The 5,746-nt window shown below is 46.0% G+C and overlaps 1 long non-coding RNA gene across 1 annotated transcript; it reads left to right on the forward strand.

Annotated features, from left to right (window-relative positions):
- The first annotated feature begins 2,497 nt into the window (after positions 1-2,497).
- LOC120701356 lies at positions 2,498-3,549 on the forward strand. The gene is made up of 2 exons (XR_005686058.1): positions 2,498-2,685; positions 3,277-3,549. It is a non-coding gene; the product is annotated as an uncharacterized LOC120701356 (long non-coding RNA).
- Positions 3,550-5,746: the final 2,197 nt, after the last annotated feature.

Genomic DNA, 5,746 nt, shown 5'->3' on the forward strand with positions numbered 1-5,746 from the left:
GCCATGGCGTCAGGTCAACAAGAGCACAATAGAGAGCTAGAAGATGTAGAGGCCGGAGGTCGGGAGCACCATGTGTTTGTGAATTTTTTGTGGTTCTTGTAAAATCTTTGATTGTGGTTCATGTATTCTTGTAAAATTCGTAATTAATTTATGAGAAATTTGTAATTAGTTCATGTGATTGTGATTCTTGTGATTGTGAATGGAGTGGTGGCCGGTGCCATGTGGAAAAAAATGAAAAGAAACTGAGAAAAAGAAAATGAAAGAAAAAGCTACACATGACGACCAGCACCTCCGACCAGTACTAAACATTCTATTTACTAAATATTGGCGCATTTAGTACCGATGAGTTAGTACCGGGTGGAAAACCGGTACTAACAGGAGATTTCCACCCGGTACTAGCATAGAATTTTCTAGCAGTGTAGTCATTGTAGTCTATATAGGATCGACCCGCTATATTGTGGACTCTGGTATTTTGCTCCTCTCCCACACGTCGGAATGATCCAACAGTTGTGCTCTTCTGCTCTATGCCCAGCAGCTAGTATCATTCTTCCTGCTCCGATTTTCTTTCCTTCGCTAAGCTTCTCCGCTCTCGCTCTCTCGCATTCTGCAAGCCGCGCTCCACTGGCTAAGGCCACCCAATAATGTTGTTAGATCTAGCAGACATTTCAAAGATTCTAGTTGAGTTTTGAAAATTCTTTTCCCAAACATTCTATGCTACCATTTCGAGTCTCTTTCTTCATTGTGTTGCTACTGCGTATCATGAAATCGATTGGATCATATAGATACACCTTCTGCACAGTATATATATAGGTCACCGAAATGATCTCGATCAGACTACTGCTAACTAGAGTATAGCGAGACTCATTTAGAAACTTGATCCCGAAGAGTGCCTAACCCAATGGATAAACTAAAGCTCACACTAACTTGTCCTTTCGTTAAACAACTCGGTATATTTTTCATTGGAAAAATCGGGAATAAATTGCAACGGTATAAAATGAGTCAATAGCTATGTTGTGTGCCAATGGTAGAAAAAATGATATACCTATTTAGCTATATATTAGTAAGTTTAATAGTAGTGTGCATCCCTATTTACATATATGATATATTTCTTTCATCTAATAAAGCATATTTCTAATCCCCCCTCCCCCCCCCCCACCCCGCGCGGGGAAAAGCTATAAAACACTTCTGTTTTCTCAAACATGAAACTAATAAAGACAGCTGCTATGTTTTGGGCGGTGCTCCAAATAAAACAATCAATACCAGTTGCGGAGGAAGACCAACAACAACGTAGTCAATACCAGTCGCGGAGGAAGACCAACAACAACGTTGCGTCCATAAGTAAGGGTGGTAAAGTGACCAAGATTTTGAACTAGAAAATCTATGGGCCGGACTCTAAAAGGGCCGGACTCTAATTTTATGTAATTTTAAGCTAAATAATTTAAGAGTCTTGTTGGGCTTTGAAGAGGCCGCTTGGGCCATGACCCATTACCACCCCTATCCGTACGTGCAATCACTCACCAATGTTGGTATGTAGAGGTCGAGATCCAGCAGCTAGCGCTAGCTCGGATCTACGGCTGCCACTGCAAGTACGTACGGCAGATGCATCACCGACTACTTATTATGCCCGATGCAGTCTCCAAGGACCACGGGTTCATTCATCTCCGACCCGGGGAACACATGAACCGCGCGGGATTCAGGATGGTCAGAGGCGACGTCGAGGACGGCCGGTCCGCCCCGTAGAAACGGGCGGCTCCTCTCCGTCCCTAGCTAGACATACGACCAGTGACCAGTGTACAATCGCTCGTACTACCCACGAGTCCGTCCACGACGACTTGACACTCTGGTTCCTTGACAGCTGAACCCCTTTCAACTTCCATTCAACCTCCATGCCGGCAAGACGTACGACCTGCAGGCCCCCAGATCGCCGCCGGAACTGTCGATCGAGTAGCCTCCAGCGAGGCGTGCGGCGACGGCGGCGGACGGACGCATGCGTGGCGTCGGGGCCTGTCTTGTCGCCGGCCGGCACGGGGGGTGCGCCTACGCAGCACCTCTGACTCTGACTAACGGTCGAGTCCGGTTGGGCTGGGAAAGCTTTTGCCGGCCGGTAATCCACCTAATCCATGAGACCATGATGGTAATACACAGCAACGCTTCCAGTTCCGGCTGCGGCGGTGTCCGCGGACGAAGAGGTGGCGGCAGGTCGGCGGCGCACCGCGCACAGGCCGCCGCATGAGGCGGTTTCAGGTTGGCTGACCGACTTTGATCAAGGAAGTAGGCGGCACGAACGAAGGCCAGGCCGGCCCGCGAGCAGGTTGTTGGCCGCGGCCCACGAGCGGAGCAGGTGGGCTGTTGGGCTCATTGGCTGGCAGGTTGGTTCCATAGGACTTTTAGCTAGAGTATTGCGCCAGCTATCGATCGCGCGACCTGCGGCTCAGCAGGCCAACACGAGCCTAGGTAACCGCCGGCTTGTGGGGGACCGCATGTTACGTAACGGACCTCCCTACCCCCACCACCACTGCCATTTTCGGAAGCATAACCGCTGACTCCTTCCTGCGGGGGAGGTGGACGGAGGCGACTCGGGAGGACGATGATCTTGCTCGTTGGAGACCACTGGAGCGATGGCAAGGGAAGCGAGGAGACTGTACGCCGACCGGCGGGGCAGCTTCGTCTCCATCGCAACCCAATGTGAGTCCTAATCCCCCACACCTACTCCCCCCCTATGGTGTTGCGTGCTGATGGTTCAAGCGGGCGGCTCGTCGGTGCTGCTTACGGCGACGAGGGCGGGGCGTGTGTGCCCATGCGGCCGTGCGCAGGGGGGTTCGCCGGAGCACAACGCCGTGGGGGTGAGCTCGAGCGGGTGGACGTCGGGGCTTGGGAGGATTTGGAGCATTCCCTTCTAGGATTTGGTCCAATTTGGAGTGCTAATCCCCAATAAGGAGGCAGAGAGGGCGCAGGTTGAGCTTAAGTGGTGGGGCGCCGGGGTTGGGGATGATTTTGAACATCATCCCCCGGGATTTGATGTCCTAATCCCCTATAGGGAGGGAGAGAGGGAGCACAATAATCGATCATCGGGGAGGGGAAGCCACAATTTCCCAAGACGAGCAGCATCCGTAAGCACCAGAGGAGAGGCGGCAGCCGCCGTGGAACCTGCAACTTCCGCCGGGAACTTAAAATGTGTCAAGTTATGTCAAATATGTCATACTTTTTTGTTTTACCAGATTCTGCATTTTTTTCTATAACCTATTCTAGTATATTTAGTAGTTTTTTTTGTTACAGCATGGCAAGAAAGCGAGAACTTAAAATGCCGAATCCGCCCCCTCTCCAAGGAGGAAGACGAGAGCAATGTTAGGGATGGGAGGAGTTAAAATAACTATGTTACTGCAGATAACTTGCTAATATTTACTTTATAACTTGATACACTGTCTCTATATAAGTTGTTACATTATAATTTCATAAGTGGTGACAAATAGAAGTTGTAATATTTTTCTCTACATTAATCACTTGTGCAATGACCATTGTTTTATGCTTATTTAGTATTTCTTCTTTTAAGTACTGATCATTCTATGCAACTTATCTATTTTTTTTCCTGTGCAAATTATACCTTGATTCGGTTGGTGTAGATGATCTTATACATGATCCCACAATACAACTTATACACATAAAAGTAGTAACTTATATTTAAATCAGGTAGTACGAATCTCTAGTTAAGTTTGATCCCAGATATACGAATCTCTAGTTAAGTTTGATCATCTCTATTTTGACGACCATGATGATTTTCCCCATCATGACCAGCACCACGCCGATGTTCATGTGGCTGTCCAAATCGTTCATGGTGTGCAAAAAGATTTTCATTATCATTAAAGCCATCATCATATTCATCACAAGATTCATCTTCATCATCAAAATGCACATAACGATCACGTCTACGTCCTCCTCCATGCTGATTAAAATCAGCACGCCGTCCACCACGACCATTGTCAAAACGATCATGAAATCCATTACCAAATCTAGAATTTTCATCACCAAATTCTTCTTCTTGTGGACCTCGACCACCCGCTGCGGGAAGACGTTCATTGAACATCCTCTCCATCGCCTCGAAGAGTGCGTTCCCTAGTTGGCGTAACTCAGCACGCGCAACTGGAGGTTCTTCATCTCTATGGTTCCCACCATGAACACTCGAATAAGATCCTGCCATGTTAGATTGGTAGCAAAAAAAGTGGAATAGAGTGAAAAAAAATTTATGGAATCACACAATCTCACTACTTGCTTACCCAAGTTCTTAGCCGTTCTAAAGGACTGTGAGTGTGCTAAAGTGGCAGTACCGCAGCTGTGATTAACCGACCGAAAGGATACAAGACGAGAGGTCTGGTTTCAGATTTTTGTGGAGCTATAGGTGGTTGTTCAAGGGAGGCTTACGGTACTGAAAATTCAAGTGTGTAAGCCACTAAAAGATGATAAAAGTTGCTGTTACTAGCACCACAAGCATTCATATTCTAAATTTAGAACTTGCGGCTACACAATCCACAATATAACCCCTTTCAACTTTTTTTTACTTTTTTTGAAGTCTTTCTTTCTGATCTCTCCTTTTTTTCTTTCTTTTTTTTCAGCAGACACAAGATAGCATATGGGGGGTGGGTGGGAAAAAATAAACAAGAGTACGGCGGAAGAACAACAATGGTGACTAGCAAGCAACAAGATGAGTGCAAACAACATAAGATAAACAGTACCAACGAAAGGCTATAGAATTTTTTTGTATTGCTTTTCAGTGGACTATAGGATATGGCAAAATAAATATATGAGATGGATGAAAATAGTAATAGACTGTAAAGAAGGGGCAGATAAGTGGGTGATAACAAAACCTACCGTGACAACGATAGCTCTGATTCCCACATGATAGGTGCCGATATATTCTAGCACAAGGATGGCCCGATCTTCACGACATTAGGTTCAAGAATAAGGATAATTTTGCTGCGAACAGCGGGTAAATAGCTTTATACCTGCCAAGGTTGGATGCGACCAAGTATTGGGGAGAGAGGCACTGAAACCTTGAGGACTTCGCCTCGATCTCCAAATGATCACAGAACCACAAAACGGGACTAATCCACACAAAACGGTACAGCCGAACTAGAAACCGTAGAGCACGAAGTAGCGAAAACCAGAGGGATCTCTCCACAAGTCCAAGAAGAACAAGGAAGAACAAGGGTGTGCAAGGCACTCAGCAGCTCGGCTGCAAAACAATTTCCGTTTATCAAAATGAACAAAAGTCTCCTAATCTCTAAGATACATAGGGTATTTATACAAAGAACAACCCTCCTTGTTGGGTGTGAATAGACCTTAGAGTTGCTGGAGTTATGGTAAATGAAAAGTCACCATGAAATGAATTCCCGAGGAGCCTCACGTGGCTGTTGATCTTCTGTGCAGTCTCCACTCAATCAGTCATAACTCTTTATTGGAAAGTCCAAATGACATGAGGTTTGTTGCATTGGAAAGTAGACTTATTTATCTTTCCAGCCATTTATATCTTGCACCATGAAACATTGTAGATTGGTACATTTTTGCATGAGAACTTGAAGGTCCGGTAGACTGTTGACCTTCTGACCACTCATTAGTGGATAATCCAAAGTACTCGGCATAATTTCATTGGAAAGTAGACTTGATAATATTTCCAAAATGTCCTCATTAACCTTTATAGCTTTCGGGAATCAAAAGTTATGACTGCTTCTTTCAGACTGTTCTGCAGGACTGG

This window comes from Panicum virgatum, chromosome 3K (assembly GCF_016808335.1).
Source record: "Panicum virgatum strain AP13 chromosome 3K, P.virgatum_v5, whole genome shotgun sequence".
Classification (NCBI taxonomy): Eukaryota; Viridiplantae; Streptophyta; class Magnoliopsida; order Poales; family Poaceae; genus Panicum; species Panicum virgatum.